We start from the raw sequence: 20,471 nt of genomic DNA, 5'->3' as shown, positions 1-20,471 counted from the left end.
TCTTGCTATTTTCTTTTTGAGAAATCTAAAAGTATCCTAAAGTGAACAATCTTCACTTCTATTTAAGTTGTTTTCAGAAGTAATATTTTCTGAAATCATATATAATATTGTCACTGGAAATGTTTTTCTAGGCCACAAATGTCCATTCACATAATATCAAGACATTTGGCTTTTTAATTGTTCTATAGGTAAATACTGTGATCTTCATAAAGTAACTATTTACATATTACTTTTAAAGGCGATCTTTTAAAGGATTTTTTTTTACAACAAATAAGAGTATAACTCCCTGTCCCATAAATAATTTTGAATTTGTTTAAACTCTTTACCAGCTTCTACCTATTTTCCTCAGGAACCCTCTACAAACATTCAAAATTAGCAATGACTGGTATCATTTCAAGCTCACCCGTCTTCTCCAAACATTATACTCCTATTCAAAATAAAATAATTGAGAGAGAGCTTAAAAATATAAGATTACTGTTCTTCAGAGGAATAATTTTTTAGAGAAAAATTTGTCTTATACTGAAATATACAGATGTAAGAACTGATCATATGCTTGTACTATAAATTAAAACACCAAGATGAAGCTATAGATAAATGCAATAGGAATTTGGAGATAATGACCTTAGAACAGGGGTCCTCACACTTTTTAAACAGGGGGCAGTTCACTGTCCCTCAGACCATTGGAGAGTGTGCACTGTGGGCCTGGGATGAGTCGGCTCCTAAGCAGGACAAGCAGCGATGGCAAAAACATCAGGCAGGCGGGATAAATGCCCTAGGCGGGTGGCATGTGGCCTGCAGGCCATAGTTTGAGAATGTCTGCCTTAGAACCTCTATTAAAGTAGGAGCCTCTAAAACAAGCCCAGCTATCTCTGTATCATCAGTGCCAAGCCCTGTATAGGAGATTAATAAATGTGTACTAAATCAATTCACAAGGCCTAGAATAGTAAAAACAAAACAAACAAATAAAAAAGGGTTTTATGGAGGAAATGACACTAAGGCAGGGGTGGGAACCTGCAGCCTTAAGGCCACACATGGCCTTCCAGGTCCTTAAGGTGGGGCCTTTTGACTGAATCCAAATTCTACAGGACAAATCCTTTTATTTTTATGAATACATTTTTGTTCATCTTTCATATTTTTTTTAATGAACATATTTAAAATAAAAAAAAAAATAAAGTAAGTTTCAAGGAAAGAATCCTCCCAGATTGACTGGCACAAGTAGAACATTAGTAAGCCATAAGGGCTAAACTGACAACTGCTACACTCACAATTTAGTTCTAACTTCCCTCACCTCACTGGCGCCACTAACCCAACAAGGTTGGTTGGTGAGAGTTTATGGAGGTTGAGCATGCCAGTCTATTATCAGCTTGTGACAATGGTACACTGTGCTTCTGTTTGAAGTGGAATTAGTTGCATTGCTTGACGGTGTTTTTTAATTCTTTTTTTTTTTTTTTTTTTGAGACAAGAGTCTCCTTCTGTCACCCTGTAGCTCACTGCAACCTCAAACCCCTGGGTTGAAGTGATCCTCTCGCCTCAGCCTCCGGAGTAGCTGAGACTACAGGCGTGAGCCATGATGACTGGATAAATTTTCCACTTTTAGTAGAGACACGGGGTCTTGTTCTTGCTCAGATTGGTCTTGAACTCTGGAGCTCAAACAATCCTCCCGCCTGAGCCTGCCAGAGTGCTAAGATTATAGGCATGAGCTGCCACGCCCAGCCAGTATTCTTTAATTCTGTCTACTTAACAGCCCACCCAGTCAAAGAAGACCAAAGGAACACTGAAGGAAGAAAATAGATTTTTTAATGAGGATTGGGAATTCCAATATTATCTTGTTTCTGCTAAAGATAAGATAATTTGCTTGCATTGTGATACTGTAATATCAACATTAAAGAAATCCAATGTTCATCAGCATTATAACACTCATAAGGACTACAAATATTTTGAATTAGAGGGAGAGGTGTGAAAGGTTGTACTGCAGAAATTAAAAGATGAAAAGCAAAGACAATTCTTTCAAGAAGCAATAAGACCTTGAAATAATGTCACTGAAACAACTTATAAAGTATCTCATATACTCAGGGAAAAAGGGAAGGCATTCAGTGATGGAGAAATTGTGAAAGAATGCATTGTTGAAGCTGTAGGATGCTTAGACCCTGATAATGTTCCAATGTACAAACAACTGCCTCCTTTGAGCAGAATCAGAATTGATCAGCAACACACACTGGCCTTCAACTTAACAGAACTTCATGTAATATTTCAAAAGGCAAATATATATTATTTAACGGCATTGGATGAATCAACTGATACTACTGACTTGGTGCAGGTTTTACACTTCACTTGGATCATAACAGAATATTTTCTTTGCTATGAAGAGTTAGTTGCTTTGGGCACTCTTGGGAACAGAACATGGAGAATAGATATCTTCAACAACTGTCAAGATACATGTTGTGAAGTTGGACTGAATTTGGTAAATTAGTGAGTGTACAGACAGTGCACCTTCCATGAAAGAAAAACATAAAGGGTTTATTGTACAGATAAAGTATTACAGATCCAGATGCTCTCATTTCTTTTTATTATATCTTGCATCAGCAAAATCTCTGTGCTAAAGCTACTATTTTAAGTGACACTTTGAAACAAGTTGTAAGTATTGTTAACAATATTCTTGCAAATGTAACACAGCATCATCAGTTTCATAACATGCTGAAGTTGAACAAGGAGGCATTCCATGTGGATTTGCCATATCATTCTAAAGTGTGTTGGCTATTTCAGCTACAGGTGTTAGGCAAAATTTATCTCCAGGAGAACAGATAAATTTTATGAAGAACAGAATCAGCAATGTGAATTATTGAAAGAAGATTTCCATAGAAATGCAGCATTTCTGTGTGATATTGTGTCAAATCAAAACAATCTGAATATTTCTTTGCAAGGTAAAACTAAGTCTGTATATATGAGGCAAAAAAAAAAAAATCCAACCATCCAAAATAAAAAAAAAAGCTATCTTTTTTCAAAACATTTCTTCAAAAGAAAATTTCAGATAAACATTTTCCCCCATTAGCAAAGATCACTGATGAGCAGGATGATATATACAAATCATTTGAAGAATACATGCACCTATTAATTGGAGAATACAAAGAAAGGTTCACTGACTTTGAGAATCATGACATCACACTCAAATTAGCATTTCAGCCTCCCCTAGTTGATATCACTAAACCACCTAAAGAACTACAAATAGAATTGATTGAGCTCTCAGTAGATGACATTTTAAAGTCATACAGTCATTGTTTGATGCTAAGAAAGATCCAATTGAAATATGGAAAAATTGCAAAATACCCACGCTTTCGGCAACATTCCTGAAAATTGCTGTCTTGCTTTTCAACCACTTATTGCTACAAATCTACATTCTCCTACCTAACCCAAATCAAGATGACCTTAAGGTCACAAATGACTGATACCCACCTACAGAACAACCGAACTGCAGACCCTCCATGTTGCACCCAAATATTCAAATGCTTTCCAACAAAAAGCAGACAGAACAAAGTCATTAAAAGTTAATTAACTTTAAAATTAGCAAATAGTTTTCATTTTTTTGAGAGTATTAAATACATAGTTAGATTTTTACAAAATAATGTACATTTTTAAGTATATCTAATAGAAGTCTCTTGAATGTGGCCTTATTTGATTATAGCTAAATTAATGCAGCCTCCCAATACGAAAGGTTCCCCACCCCTGTACTAAGGAGAAACAAAACTAGAGGCAGAGAAGATGAAGAGCAAACAAGCAGGGCTGTGAATAAGCAGTGTTTGACAAGACCACCCTCACTGGACTGAAACATTCCATGTTCTTTTTTTTCTTTTGAGATAGGGTCTCACTCTGTTGCCCAGGCAAGAGTACAATGGCATCACCATAGTTCACTGCAACCTCAAACTCCTGTGCTCTAGCCATCCTCCTGCCTCAGCCTTCCAAGTAGCTAAGAATACAGGTACATGCCACCATGCCTAGATAATTTTATTTTTTTTTACAGAGAGGTCTTGCTAAATTGCCCTGGCTGGTCTCATATTCCTGGCCTCAAGCAATCCTCCCGCTCAGCCTTCCAAAGTGCTGTGATTACAAGTGTGAGCCACTATGTCCAGAGCAGCCCATGCCATGTTCATTAGTATATTGGATATAGTATATTGGGTCTAATTAGGACAGGTATAGAAGACATCAAAAGAATAGAAGCAGAATTTCAAATATTAATCCAAAAACAATGAGTAGACTGTGTTGGAATGGAAAGAACCTCAGGAAGCCATATTAACTATCCAATAAAAACCAAGGGTTTACAATATCCATATTGACTAAATGACCATAGGCATCAAAAGGATTGACAAATTAGAATACAGAGATCAAGCTTATTTGATCTCCCTTAGCATTAGAAAAAGATGAAAAGGACTCGATTTTCTTGGGGTAGGTAGCTGGCTCTTCCTAAATGTTTTCTAAGTTTTTTGTTTTTTTGTTTTTTTTTTTGAGACAGAGTCTCACTTTGTTGCCCAGGCTAGAGTGAGTGCCGTGGCGTCAGCCTAGCTCACAGCAACCTCAAACTCCTGGGCTCGAGTGATCCTTCTGCCTCAGCCTCCCGGGTAGCTGGGACTACAGGCATGCGCCACCATGCCCGGCTAATTTTTTTTTTTATATATATATATATCAGTTGGCCAATTAATTTCTTTCTATTTATAGTAGAGACGGGGTCTCACTCTTGCTCAGGCTGGTTTTGAACTCCTGACCTTGAGCAATCCGCCCGCCTCGGCCTCCCAAGAGCTAGGATTACAGGCGTGAGCCACAGCGCCCGGCCTTGTTTTCTAAGTTTTGACAAAACAAAGCTTGCTTCATACATACTTATCCTGTTTCTCTTTGTTGCTAATTCTCTTCCTGATAGTTAGTCTTACTATTATGAAAGATATACTATAAATTGTCCAGGATAAGTTTGATACCTTCAAAGATAAGAAATAACTGAAAATTGTTTTTGCCTACAAGCCACAAAATGAGTGAGAGCATTATGTTATCAAGTACGAAATGTCCGATTTCCTTAAGAACTAAGTCTGACAGTTGATATCTCTGACATTTCACTTTCACACTTCTTGTTTTATATTTACTGTGAAGGTACATCTTCAGTGTTTCAAATGCATGATTTGGTTTGTGATTATCTTTTAAAATTTTTTTAGAGCAATTTTTGTGAAACCATGGATAAAACAAATATTTGTATTATAACAAACATGAGTTCCGTTGTGAAACCGATGCAGCGCAAACAGCTCAAAATAGCAACACAGTGTTTGGGAAGGATGTGGCTAATGAATGCACAACATGAGGATGGTTTGAGAAGTTCCATTCTGGTGATTTTAATCTTGAAAATGAGCCACATGGGTGACCCAAGACCAAGGTGGATAATGATGAACTAAAAGCTGTAGTGGAAGCGAATCCATCAACCTACAAGTGAACTAGCAGCATGAATTGATGTTACTATTCCAAAAGTATTGGACCATTTAAGACAAACTGGCAAAGTAAAGAAGCTGGATAGATGGGTATCACCTGAATTAAACGAGCATCAGAAGAGAAATCATCTGGAAGCTTGCCTTTCTTTGTTGTCATGATATAAAAGTGAACCATTTCTACACCATAATTATTATGTGCGATGAAAAATGGATTCTTTTTGACAATCACAAGGGTTTGGCACAATGGCTGAATAAAGACGAACTGCCCAAACACAGTCGAAAACCAAATATTCATCCAAAAAAGCTAATGGTATCTGTTTGGTGGTCTAGCACTGGTATTATCCACTACAGCTTTATGAAACCTGGTCAGTCAATTACAGCGGATGTCTACTGCAACCAATTGCATGAAATAAGGATGCTTCCGCAGCCGTGACTGGTCAATAGAGACAGGCCAATCCTCTTGCAAGAAAATGCTGGGCCACATGTTGTACAAACAATGCTGTTCAAACTACAGAGGCTAGACTTGGAGACTCTCTGTCATGCACCATATCCATCAGACTTTGCATCAACTGACTACTGCTTCTTCCAGGCTTTGGGCCACTTCTTGCAAGGAAAAATATTCAATTCTCAAGCTGTGGAAAACGCCGTTAGTGATTTCATTGCCACTCGCTCTCCAGGCTTCTTTGCTGCTGGCATAAACAAGCTATCATTAAGACAGCAAAACTATATTGATACTTCAGGTGCATACTTTAACTGTACTGCTTCTTCTTTGAGATATAACAAACTACACTTTTGACTCAAAATCAGACATTCCATATTTAATGACCTAACACAAATGCCCAGGTTTTAAGATTAAAATAGTTCTACGCTGTTCTCTGGCGCTCTTTCAAAAGATGAATTACATCAAAACAAATACAAGTACACACAAGTTTTACTCAGACTGTGCAAAACTGATTTCTGATATTGGATGTTCATCTGTGGGTGGGATGGAGATGATGATGACTGAAGCTAGAGGCCAATACTCCTATCAGAATTAACAGGCTATTTAAAAAAAATGTACAAAACCCGAAACTGGGCATAAATTTGAAAGAATAAGAGATGCAAGGTAAATTCTCAAAATCAAAACAGAGCTCCTAAAAAGACAGATTAAGGAAATACACAGTAGTTCCTACTAAAAACAATATATTAATACAAGTCTCAATTACACCGAAAAGATACTACATACATTAAATGTTTTTCAATGCATTATAATACTTGGGAAGATACAGACCTTCTTTTTAGTAAATCATCAAACTTTGACACACAAAAAAAGTAAAAACAGATCACTTCTGCTTGCTATGAAATATCGCCCTTGAGGAACCAACAATGTCAAGAATGAGAAACTTAAATTAAAAACACACACATACATTTTAATCAAACCACTGTCTCACAGTTTAGAACCAGCAATTGAATAAAATTAACAATATCTATTAGAGTGGTTTAAATAAAGTAAAAGAAGGTAAAGTGATAATTTATCATGACATTAAACAAAAACAGACACAGAATCACTTAAAAGGCCTCAATCACCAATAGCTTTTTTCATATTTCTAACCATATTACTTCAGCTTACAAGGGACAAAATTCCTAGTAATAAAAAATTTTATTATTTTGTGTGTTATGTAATTTCTTTCCCATTTGAAAACTCATTTTAATAATTCATTTCTACACAATAATAAGTACTAGTTCTTTCGGTATCCCTTCTTTTCTATATTTATACATATCCTAGTGGCAGTCACCTTCCCTATTTGGCTGCCTTGGGCTGCTTGTAAGCACTATGAAAAGTAAGACTGCCCAAAACTTGTCCTAAAGTCCAAAATGTACCAAAAGACTTCTGATAAACAAGTTAGAAATATGAGAAAAGAGAATAAACTTTCAAATAAAAATTTCTGCTTAGTAATGCGACATTTAGGCCCCATCAATCTCATCAATCTATATATATATTTTTTTTTAACTAAGCACCTTCCTACGACCAGTCACTTCTAAAAGAAACACAAACACTTTTAGGCATTCTTCCTAGAAAATTTTTTGCCTTGCCTGTTATACCCCATACTTACTACTTACTATCAGTCTGACAAAATATAGAAGATTCCATCCACCTAGATCAAGTAATATATTTATATTACTAAATACACAACTAATACAGAACAAATGAAAAATATAAACACTGTATGTTGTGGTATTAGACACTGCATGCATGCCCATGTGTAATAAGGAGAGTAAAAGTACTTAGCAGTCAACATTTAACCACTGGTTATTTAAGGATTGCTAGTGTTAATTCCTGACAAATTATAAAGGCAAGCACCTAAAATGTATTTCAACACTGGTAACACATAAATGACTAACTATCCTCACATAGATAGCTCCAAATAAATATGTATCTACATTGATACACACCAAGATTTGAAGAACTCTATCAAACCTTTTTCTTAAAAATCCTCATATAAAATTTTAGAGCCCCAAAGAGAGCAGCAAATTTGTAATGGTAGAATTACCTTTTATAAAAGAGGCAAGCAGCACCCTTTAAAAAAATTCTTTACAACTTGCTTATTTCTTAATTCACTTAATTGTAGATACAGTACAATACAAAAGGTACATTTCTGCATTAACAAAATTTTTTAGAGAACCTCATTTCTTAAACTCTTTCCTAAATACATAAGGTACTGTACACAGGGCTTGTTGAATAAAAGGTGCTATTAAGTTCAATTTACTAAACTAAATAATAAGACATCCCTGATGTTTCTTCAAAAAGACTTGAAAGAAAGAACGAAATTCTTTAAAAGTAACAGACAAAGACACACTGATATACAGGCAGAGAAAATGCAATATGAAAGCGTCAGAACCAAGATATTGCATCTTTAAAGGTAACTTCTCACTCTCTTAAGGAATAACTTGACATCTAGTTGGGCAGAAATATACTTCAAATTGGTATTAATTTGGTTGGTAGCACAGAATAAAGCATTGATTTAACACCAACTACCAAACAACTTCACTTTTCTAAAAACAAAAGTATATACAGAATAACAGGAATCAGAAAATGAGCAAATCACAAAACTCCAGATTTATCTTTCAATTGAGTAACACCTGGGGACCACATTTAAGACTGTTCTGCTAGGACAGGTCACAAAAGCCTGATCAACTTCTAGACCTCAACCTCACCTTTTTAATAATTAAAAGGGGAAAGGGTATGGTTGTAAGAAAAGATCTGCTTTCTTCTAAGTTTAACCAATATAAGTAGGCTTCTTATAATAATTACGAGGGAGAGATTTCCATTAGATAAAGAACAGGTAAAACAGGAGCCCAGTGTTTTCCCCTTCCCAACGAGAAAATCCTACACTTCTAACCCTTCCATCCCTGGCAGGACACTTGGAAGTCTAGTTTGGTGACATGCAAAAGGAAATCTTAGAAGACACTATGTCTTTCAGACAGGTACAGTATCTTCTGCATTCAGCTTTATACAGTGAAATATATACTGTTGCCATACTACGTACCAGGCAGTCTGACATCTAGGTACTAAGCAGAAATAGTAAAAAAGAAAGTAATTCCAAAGTTTGAGAAATCTCTAATTTCAACCGGAGAAGAAGGAAAAAAATGGGAGGATTAATTTTCAAAATAAGACATTGAAAGTAGAAAGAGAGAAACTCACAAATCTTTAGATACTTCTGAACCTCAATTAAGGCCTTTTTAATTTCTCCCATAAGGTAAGTTAAAAGGCAGGAATGATAAATAACCAGAAGATCACAAAGATCAGGGAATTTCAAGGATGTTTCTTTATTACAATGAACTTTATATTTTTTTAAATCATGTTAGTGCCTCTAGAAAAAATAGCCTTTTGTCCTGAAACTAAATTTAGAAAATAAAAACATGAATAAAGAAATATAAAAAATGAGTGAGGTATCCTGAGTTAGCATTAAAAAAATACATACAAGTCATCACTGCCTCATAATACAGAGCAGCAGCCATAGCAACTCCTTGTTGGAAGGTAGTAAGGATACCTTAGAAACTAAATAAACCCTCTATAAAGGAATTCATACTAGCCACAAAGAAACCACCCATTCATACTAGCACTTTTAATCAATAAAACAATAAAATCATGTTACCTCACCTGTCAAATGAAAATGTATTTAAACAAAAATAAGAACAAAATCAGGTCACATATTTAAGTCATAAGCAATAGAATTAGAAAATCTAAGCTAGTTTTTTAAAGACAGTCAGTGTTATTTGGAATAAGAAGGCTTTTACTGCAAGTCACCAGTATCTTTCTCTGGACTATAGCAACAGCCTCCTTAACTGGTTTGCCAGCTTCCACTTTATCCGATCCAATCAGTTCTTCATTCAGAAGTCAGACAAATCCTTTACTAAAGCAAACAAAATCAAGTCACTACTCCAACTTAAACCCATTTCATGGCTTCCCACTGCCCTTGGCCTCAAAATCAAAATCTTTAACAAATCTTATAAGGCCTTCCACAATTTGGCTTTTCTTCAGCCTCAACTTAAATCAGACAGGTGAACTTCTTTCTTTGAACATCAAACTATCTCAGGCCTCGATACATTCATTCTACCACTCTCACCATCCCTAACCTCCTATTAATAGGTGAGATAATGGAGTGGAATAAAACATTGAGAAAATGCATGGCATTTAGTTATGGTTTGAATGTTTGTTCTCTCCAAAACTCATGTTGAAATTTAATTGCTAATGTAATGGTATTGAGAGGTGGGGCCTAATGGGAGGTATTTAGATCATGAATTAATGCTGTCATAAAAAAAGATTTCAGGAGTGGGCTCTCTCTCTTGCCCCTCTGCCTTCTGCCATGTGAGTACACAGTAAGAATACCCACATTAAACGTTTCTTCCTTGGTCTTGGACTTTCCAGCCTCCAGAATATAAGAATAAATTTCTGTTTTATATTAACTACCTAAGCTCAGGTATTCTGTTACAGCAGCACAAAATGGAGTAAGACAAATGTAAAGATACTAATTAATGAAATGGAAAAAATGTAAAATATCTCTAATTTGCAAAGAGTTTTAAACCAGTGAGAACACAGAATGAATGCATTTACTAAGTTTGAAATATATATACACACATATATATATTTGCCATTTGCTCCATACCCAAGAAACTACTGATCCCTAAATTATTAAAAAATTAATCAGTGAAGCTTTTATAATATTTCTATAACCATTACTTCTTCCTCTAAAAATAAAGCTACCTAATTTGCTACTTAATTTATGAGAGACAAGGGAAAGCATTTAAATCTAAGACTTTTCCCTAAAAATCCCTAAGTCACAGTAACATAAAACATGCACGCTTTCTCCTAGACCAGAGAAAGTCAACCAAAAATTTCAGATAAACATTCTAGATCAAATGAATATCTAAATCTAGTCCATAGTTCTTGGTCCCCTGCTTAATGAAAAAGTAAAAGTATTATTTGTAAAAGTAATGTCTGTCCACTTTAAAGATAAATACCTCCAACTAACATCTTTCAACAATTACCAAAATTGAAAACTTGTTTTTTTAGATATTCGCTTGTCTAGATACTATGAAAGAATAGCAGGTATGATGAAATCCGACTAACACACACAACTTTATTTAATACTACATAGTATATTTAATCTAAATCTTCAAACTCATAATTTTTAAAAATTTCTTCATCGTTTAAACTGAAAAATTTTTCTCCAACATTTTGATAGTCTTGTTATACTGTTGCCCAAAATCTAACTAAAAGACAACTATTATTTAATTACCACAAAGAATTATTTTAATAGTACCTACATAAATTCTTCCCTCCACAATTTAATGGAAAAAAACGCATATGACAGTCAACAGCTTTTACTATAAATATCCATATTTCTCTGTATGATATTCTGTATCAGTAGTTAAGAAATATTGTTTTCAAAGAGTAAAAAAAACACCATGATAAACTTAACACTACCAGTTGTAACCAAGGCTCAAAGTTATAGAACACAGACAAGACACAGACACAAAACACAGACAACATAGTCTAGACTAGCCCCCTTCAGTTTAATATAAATATCAGTATAGCGAATCACTCACATTTAGCCTACAAATTTTATTCAGTTCACAAATACAACCTTTATTTGAAATGTCATGTTTACTTCAATCATAATCAATAACTGATAAGTTTTACTGTTTGTGTAAACAAACTATTTTCTAACATGCAACCACCTATAAGACATCAATAAAACCAGAAAAACTCCTATTTACTAAGCTGAGACTAAGAGGAACCTTTTATATTCTGGAGTATGACAGACTACCTTAGAAAACTGAACAAAAGAACAGTAAATAAAGTTAAACTCTTTACTTTTAAATCCAATAGTGGAAGAGAGTTAAATTAACAAAGTTATATATCCTTATGTTCTTCATAAATTTGCATGTCATCCTTGCCCAGAGGCCATGCTAATGTTTTCTATACAGTTCCAATTTTAGTATAATGCTGCCAAAGCCAGCACCTTGTTTATGTTCTACTAAAATAAATGTCATGAAAAGAATTGTGACTTTTGTTAGTCTACCTTGAATGCCATTCCACCATTTCTTCTATGTCCTCCTACACAGAAATGTTTATATCCATCATTCTCTTAAAAAACAAAGATCCATAGAACCGTAACAATTATTGGGGCTGTTCCCAGTCTTCTATTTGTGAGATTTAAACATGAGGCAAAAAATTCTTACTAGTGTAGGCCACTGAAAGATACTAAAAAAAGATCAAAGAAGTTTAAATAATAAGGCACTTTTCTCCATGTTAAAAGCTACTTTTGGAATACCAGAAACTAAATAAGGCTACAGCTGGCCAATTTTTAGGTTCAGGTCTATTCTGTGCATGGAAGCTTGGGATCAAGATGTGTGTAGAACAAAGGAAAAAAATTCAGAGACACAGCAGCTTTAATAATAATGCTACCACTATTGACCCTTTTCATACTCAGTGATGCATTTATTTGCGCACTGAAGAGATGGGGAAGGAACAGGAGGAAAGGATAAAAGGATGGAGACAAACTATAGATGAAAAGACATGGGGAACAACGACATCCATCAGAGTTGTTCTCAGTTACGCAGGTGGCTTGCCAATGAGTCAGGGGTCAATAATTCTAATACCTGGCTTTCCACTAAATTTGAAGGTTAATTCTTGGTGGAATTCACACACACACTCTTCCCGCTTATCACTTATACCTACCTGTCCCAACTTCCACTTAAAAAGAATTTGCTTTTTAAAACAAATTAAGAAGAGGGAACAGCCACAGTAAAACTAGAGCCCAAGAGGAACTTACATATCTACAGGTATTAAAAGCCTCACAAATTTGATAAAGAGAATGGCAGTGAGAGGCTGATGAGAATTATATCCCTAGGTGTCACACACAGTCCAAGATCTCATCCTGTAATATTAGCATTTTCAAAATATAAGTAAGCAACTTATGGTAAATACCTCACACTTGAAGAAAGGTTTTGGTGTAAATACCTAAGAGAAAAGGCAGAATCACTGATATAAATAAAGAGAATGGGTTTTATCAAACCAAATTTTAATTTTTTTTGCTTACTTTAGTACCTACGTATTTAAATTTTTCTTTTATAAGCTCCTGCATTCGTTTTATACTGTATAATAAAAAGAGAAAGCAAAAGTCAGGGAGCAGACCAAAAAAAAGAAAAAAAAAGAGATAAATTAAAAGAACAGAAATAGGCCGGGCGCGGTGGCTCACGCCTGTAATCCTAGCTCTCTGGGAGGCCGAGGCAGGCGGATTGCTCGAGGTCGGGAGTTCAAAACCAGCCTGAGCAAGAGCGAGACCCCGTCTCTACTATAAATAGAAAGAAACTAATTGGCCAACTAATATATATAGAAAAAATTAGCCGGGCATGGTGGCGCATGCCTGTAGTCCCAGCTACTTGGGAGGCTGAGACAGAAGGATCGCTTGAGCCCAGGAGTCTGAGGTTGCTGTGAGCTAGGCTGACGCCACGGCACTCACTCTAGCCTAGGCAACAAAGTGAGACTCTGTCTCAAAAAACAAAACAAAAAAAGAACAGAAATAATAGTGAGTAGATTGTTTAAAGGAGAAACAGGAAAAACCACCAAAAACTGAGGATCACCCATGGGAATGATGGCAAGGCCAGTATCAATCAATGTATTTGATTGATACTGTATAGTACTGTAATGTATAGTACTGTATCTGCCTTTTAAGAGGCAGATACAGTACTATAGAAGATTTCTGCAAAAGCACAGTACTAGGCACACAATAAAGCTTAATAGTTTTTCTTAACAGAAGTATACTCACTGTCTGTCTATTCTATTTCTGCTTCCCTATCTATTTTGTCACATAATCTTAACAGTTTTCTCTAATGGCTGGTAATGTTTCTGGATTCCTGAAATTAACCTAAAAGGGAAGGCTGAGAAATATAAATTCCTTTAAAGCCAGCCATATCCTATGATTTTCCTTTTTTATAAAAATGTTTTCTGTAATACTAAATAGCTGTAACCTGCAGGTGGTGGATCTGTCCCTTTGTTTGACATCAAACACACATGAAGTTCTGATGTGCAACATTTATACATTCATTTTCTTTCTTTCTTTTTTTTTTTTTTTTTTGTGAGACAGAGTCTCGCTTTGTTGCCCAGGCTAGAGTGAGTGCCATGGCGTCAGCCTAGTTCACAGCAACCTCAAACTCCTGGGCTCAAGCAATCCTTCTGCCTCAGCCTCCCAAGTAGCTGGGACTACAGGCATGCACCACCATGCCCGGCTAATTTTTTCTATATATATTAGTTAGCCAATTAATTTCTTTCTATTTATAGTAGAGACAGGGTCTTGCTCTTGCTCAGGCTGGTTTCAAACTCCTGACCTCTAGCAATCCGCCCGCCTCAGCCTCCCAGAGTACTAGGATTACAGGGGTGAGCCACTGTGCCCGGCCTTATACATTCATTTTCAAGCTGGAAGCATACTATTCCTAATTTATGTTATATGGCCAGTGCTTATAATTTATGCTTCTGGAGACAGTAAGAAACACAGAGCAATTATTTCTCAATGTGCAAAAACCTCCAACAAAAATCACCAAAACGCTGGTTTCCAGGCCTGTTCCAGGCACACTAAATCAATTCTCTAAAAGTGTGATGTTTGTCTGGGCTCTTGCATTTTTAATATGCCACTTTTTTTTTATTTACAAAGGGAAATAAAAAGAGATTCTATTAAGTTATGTGTAAGGATTAAATAAAAATGTTTTCTAAGCATGAAACACTGTTAACTAACACAAAGTGGTTACAGTGCTCAATTGTAGTTTGCCCTCTCTGGAAATGAAGAAAATGGAGGATTATATTTTATCTCCAGAAAGTACCCACATGATAGGGTGGCTTTATGTTCTGGGCTGGTTTTTTGTTTGTTGTTGAGGGAAGAAGGGGTTAATTGATGGAAAGAGTATTAAAAGTAGACTACATATAATCCTTAAATAGGACAGTCTATGTTAAACAATTAAGAGTCACAGAAACTGTGAAAAAAAATATTTAAAATACTGACACATTCTATACTACTAAATTTAAAAATTAGGACAATAGTCTTTCCTTCAAATTATATATTCATCTGGTTTGAACGTCTATAATCCTTAGCCTCTATGCAACTGATAAAAGCAAAAATTGAAGTAGGGATGAGGGAGATAAAAATAAACTCATAATTTTGTGAGTAGGAAATCTGGCATCAAACACTACTTAATGGACCAGATGTGGTGGCTCACGCCTGTACTCACAGCACTTTGGGAGGCCCAGGTGGGAGAATCACTTTAGGCCAGTTCAAGACCTCTTCCCTACAAAAACCAAATTTTTTATAATTAGCCAGACATGCTGGCACCCACCTGTAGTCCCAGCTACTGGGGAGGCTGAGGCAAGAAGATTATGACTTGAGCCCAGAAGTTTGAGGTTATAGTGAGCTATACTCATGCCACTGCACTCCAGCCTGAGTGACAGAGCAAGATCCTATCTCTAAAACACAAACAAACAAAAAAACACTACTTAATAAGAACTGTGATCCACCAAGATTCACTTAGTAGAGAAATCATTATAGAAAAGAATCAATGCCCTTTAGATATCACAATCTACAGGAGTCTGTATCTTTTCACTTAAACCTATTTTTACAAACTTAAAAACATCTTATTTGATCCTCAAAACAATCATTGCAGAAATAAGTGTCATTATTCCTACCCAACTCCTGCTCTAGACCTTTAATATTACAATGAGTAGAATCATACTTTAACCAAACCAGAACTTAGAATCATTCTTTCTAGTGGCAACTGGATGTGATGTGCAAAAGCTATACTTGAGTGCAAAATAAAACTTCCTTGGCTCTACCCTCAGAGATTGATTCAGTTGGTCGAAGGTACGGCCCAAGAATATGCATTTGAATCCAGTACCCAAAATAATTCTAATGCTTGGAGGTCTTCACACCACCGTTTGAAAAACACTCAACTCAATCCCAGCTGAGTTCTAAGAAAACAAAGTGATTAGGTCCTAATATGTTGGAGCTGGGACTCAATCCCAGACTTCTGTTCTCATTTTCATTACCAACACCAATCACAAAATGAGGCTTAGAAACCAACTACTAATCAAGAGGTTTCACTAAGCTAAAATCTAAAACTGAATTTAAGGGGTAACAGCTTAGAAGATGTGGTATCAACATGTATTCCAGGAAAACATGATGGCAACTCCTTTCCTCCCTGGATGTTCCGAACTAAGAGGAGTAACAAGAAGATGTTTCATACTAGTCAAGGTCACTACATGCATAATCTCATCTAATCCATATAATTTTATGAAGTAGATACTATTTCTGCCCATTTTATGGATGAAGAACCTGAGGTGTGGATGGTTGTAACTTACCAAGGAATACAAAGTCAGGTCAGGACTGTACTAAAGTTAAAAGATGAGCTCTTAACCATACTATGTACTGTGGCCAAGGGCCCTATCACTAGGTCTCTTATTCACTGTATAAGCAATAAATTCTGATATAGTATTTTGCATAATCTTTTATCCACTCTTAAGTCACCAAGAACTTTGGCCAGTTCTTCATAAAAATCAATCATTTACCTCAGGCTCTTCCTCTCTACTATATTAACATAAATTATCCTCCACACCTCCTTGCTATCCACATTATTCCTCTGCAATCAATATTATCTGCTGATCTCAATAGCTTCTCTTGGGTGCCATTATGAATAACTACGTTTCTCCTCCAAACTATGTAATGACATGGCCTAGGCTAAAAAGCCCTTGGTTGGGAAAGATGTTTTTCTAAAATGATAATCACTTCTGTGTTCTTCTAGAATATTGGTCATTATCAAGTTCTGCCATTTCCTATTTTCATCTTGTGACTCTCTGCTCTTCTCTTCTTCTAAATAGTTTCACCATCATCTACCAAAGGTCTGTTTCACACCAGTTTCTGACTCTCTCCTAAAACTACATACATTTGTATAGAATTTCCTTCACAAGGTCTATCTTAGATATTCATATTTGTTCTTCTTGTGATTTCCCCATCTTCCTGGCATCATCACAATTTCACCAACTGGCTCTAGATTTCAGCTGTCCAATATAGTAGCCATTAGCCATGTGTGGTTACTGAGACCTAGAAAGATGGCTAATCTGAATTTAGATGTGCCATAAGTGTAAAATATACACTGTATTATAAAGACTTAGTATCAAAAAAAACCTCATTAATAATTTTTATATTGATAAATAATTTTCATATTGATTATATGTTGAAATGATAGTTTGAACATACTGTTTTAAATAAAATACATTACTAAAATTAATTTCACTTTTTTTAAAAAGTTTCAATGTGGCTACTAAAAAATCTAAAATTTCATATTATGTTTTTTATTTGTGACTTGCATTATATTGCTTTTGCAGCACTGCTCCAGACACTCCATAGTCTTCTGATTGGTCGAGTGCCCTCATTACAACACATGCCATATGAGGCCTATTCTATCTGTTCAATCATCTCCTCAAAGCTATATCACTTAATTCATCCAATAAAAAAATCCAAAACAATGTTTCATCACAAATAATATATGTATGCATTTCAAGGAACATCATAAGCTACCATGATGTCTTAAAACTACAAGTCAGCTGTCAAATAAATGGACTATTCCATGGCACATAAACCACCTTGCCTATCCTAGAAATAGTCCTATCCTGTACTTGGAAATTATTCTCTGAAACTCTTCTTATTGCTTTCTCTCCTGTGTACTTAGAAGTATCTCCAAGAAGGTAAGGTTATTTTCTTTCTAACAAAGGAAAATCCTAGAAACTATAGAAAGTCAAGTATAACTTCAATTGCTAAACTATCTATATATAAAACAAAATGCATATAAGATGCTGGGAGTCAGAAGATAAGTTATTAAGGAAAATATCATTATGATTTTCAGAAGGAAGCATTTAAGCATCTACCACAAACCTTGCTCAACCAGATGACCTGGGGACCATGAACTTAAAAGTTATGGTCATATAATAACACTTAATGTCAAAGGAACAGGTCAAACCAATACTCCTTTAATTGTGTGAGGCAAGGAATGTGTCAATGACAACTTTCTTGAATTTGTAGAAGTGGCAGAGATAAACCAAAATATCAGATTTAAAAAACCATGGTAGTCTGTTGTCAGACTGGAAAAGGAGGAAGAGAGAGAGAGGTGTCTGTTGAGAAATACTCTGAAAATATAAAGTACAACACAATGCAAACTATCAATGCTTTAAATCAACTACACAACATGTTGAATATGCACAAAATCAACTTTCCATAATAAGCTTTTTACATCAAAGCATGGTTTACTTTTAACTGGGCTTTACATAATATGTTTAATGTGGAAAAAGAAATGTATGACTTCTTTTTAGTAGATGCAAACTGGTAGGTGGGACACATTTAAGAAGTTAGGTTATCCGCCGTGTTCGGTGGCTCATGCCTGTAATCCTAGCACTCTGGGAGGCCGAGGTGGGAGGATGGCTTGAGGTCAGGAGTTTGAGACCAGCCTGAGAAAGAGTGAGACCCTGTCTCTACTAAAAATAGAAAGAAATTAGCTGGACAACTGAAAATATACAGAATAGCCGGGCTTGGTGGCATATGCCTGTAGTCCCAGCTACTCGGGAGGCTAAAGCAGAGGATTATTTGAGCCCAGGAGTTTGAGGTTGCTGTGAGTTAGGCTGACACCATGGCACTCTATCCTGGAAAACAAAGTGAGATACTATCTCAAAAAATAAAAAAAATAAAAAAAGAAGTTAGGTATCAATCATTAAAATTTTACTGTGGTAGAATAAACCCATATCAAACCATGGGCTCCAAATTTTCAATGCTAATTCAGAGGAGGAAATGGGAAGTGTGTGATCAAGTTTGCCACACTGTTGGGTGAAATAATTTGCATCAAAGAGAAAGCAACCCCAACTGTCACAAATAAGAGTCCCTAATACAGAAGGCACTCAACAAATTGTTTTTCTTCTACTGTGCCAAAGATCAATGAACAAACAAAACTGAGTCATAATGAATGCAAATGGGAAAAAGAAAAAAGAGAAGAGAATGAGTAGAAATATTAATAAGATGTCAATTTAAAGAAGAACAAGATGATGACATTTAAGCAGTTCTTTAGGTGACCCCAAAAAGCAGGAGGCAAGTTTGTCTTTAAAATTAAATCTTAACAGATGGCTTAAGGAGGGGACTTAGTACTTGGAATATTTATATAATGAGTTTTTCAATATATATCTGCTCGATTCCATTGAAACTGAAAAGGCAATACAAGGCATAAAAGCAGCTACACTTTTGCTTGCTAGGACTTACCCATAGCAAACAGCATGGTTTTTTACTTTGTTTTTGTTCACAAAATATTGACTTATCAGATGCAAAAATGTATTTATAATTAGATATATGATATATACATAAATGCAGAGGCACTTAGGCTAGATATTCTATAAATTTTCTTATCTGAATAAAGCCCTGACCTGACCTAAAAAGCAGAGCAAATTAAATTATTTCTTGATGTCCCTTCAGGTCCTTAGAATTTAGGTATTGAAATACAAAGAAAATGATCAGCAGAAGGTAAGTGCAGAATAAAGCTTATTTAATAAGTAATTTAATTAGTATTAATATATTAACTCATTGGCATTTATTCAACATTGCCAAAAGGAAGGAAAAGAAATTTCTTCCTAACAAATGTTTAACATAAAAAAAATAAAAAACCCAACAAGTATTAGAACCAGAGGACTTTCGACACAGTAGGGTAGGCACCTTTCTACACATGAGTTCTGGGCATAGGAGAAGAGACTGAGCTTCAGACAATAACCATATCTAAATGTTCAGAGTATGCAAAACATTATGGAAACACATCAAAAGAAAAAGTTGAGTCTTTTTGTGCCCTTGGGGAATCTGCAATCCATTTTGAATATCAAACATATCAAAAATTTTTAAATTATTGAAAATAATTTGTGTGCTTATTGGCAAACAAAGTATATGAGGAATGTGAAGAAAGACTAGAAAGGATAAAAAGGATTAATTGGAAAAGGCTTCATAGAAGAAGCAGTATATGAAAAAGATTCTAGCTATATTTGGAAAGTATAAAAAGAAGTATATAAAGAAGGAAGAGGGTACTCAGAGAAAAGAATGGCACATATGCAGAAAGCAGTCTGTACTGAGAAGTAATGAAAAAGGAAACTCATTAAAAGGGAAGAAGGAAAAAACGGGGTCGTCTTCACGATACAGTCACTGGATTAAACAAGAGAATGAAATGAGATACATCAGGGTAAACAGTTCTGGCAACTAAAACATTCGTATCAATTTATCTATGGTATTCAGAGTCACTGCATAGTGACTTTATAGATGAGCAGGCCTAAAGGCATAAGGGTTAAAGCATAAATCTCCAATATTTAGTGTCAACTCCATCATGAGCAGCCCATAGGGTACTAGAGAGGCCAAAGAATAGTACAAAATATGACATCTACTCCCAAGACTCAAAGCCTTAACAAGA

The 20,471-nt window shown here is 35.4% G+C and overlaps 1 protein-coding gene and 1 non-coding gene across 2 annotated transcripts in view; both read right to left on the bottom strand.

Moving 5' to 3' along the window:
- ACVR2A (activin A receptor type 2A) overlaps positions 1 to 20,471 on the bottom strand; it is an 87,267-nt gene that overhangs the window by 43,003 nt on the left and 23,793 nt on the right. The window lies entirely within an intron of this gene.
- Positions 11,860 to 11,964, bottom strand: LOC142872841 (U6 spliceosomal RNA). The gene has a single exon (XR_012920927.1). It is a non-coding gene; the product is annotated as a U6 spliceosomal RNA (small nuclear RNA).

This window comes from Microcebus murinus, chromosome 8 (assembly GCF_040939455.1).
Source record: "Microcebus murinus isolate Inina chromosome 8, M.murinus_Inina_mat1.0, whole genome shotgun sequence".
Taxonomy (NCBI): Eukaryota; Metazoa; Chordata; class Mammalia; order Primates; family Cheirogaleidae; genus Microcebus; species Microcebus murinus.
Note: the sequence above shows the minus strand (reverse complement) of the source record. Positions and strands in the feature narration are given on the sequence as shown.